Below are 249 nucleotides of genomic sequence, written 5' to 3'. Positions count from 1 at the left end.
ATATTACAAACTATAACAGCCAAAATGAATATTTCACCAGAAGTAGATCTAGAGGATTGTAAGTTTATTTATTTTGTTTTTTATTTTGTTTTTTTTATTTTGTTTTTTAGTTGGTTGTTTTGTTTTTGTTTTTTTTTGTTTCTGTTTTTTATTGTTTATATTTCTTGTTTTTTGTTTTTTTGAAAGAACAGCTAAAATGAATACCCTTTTGTTTATTTATTTTCTTTTTTATTTGTTTGTTTTTTTTTA

This window comes from Eimeria mitis, genomic scaffold, assembly GCF_000499745.2.
Source record: "Eimeria mitis Houghton genomic scaffold, Emh_scaff5500, whole genome shotgun sequence".
NCBI lineage: Eukaryota > Apicomplexa > Conoidasida > Eucoccidiorida > Eimeriidae > Eimeria > Eimeria mitis.
This window is presented reverse-complemented; position numbering follows the sequence as displayed.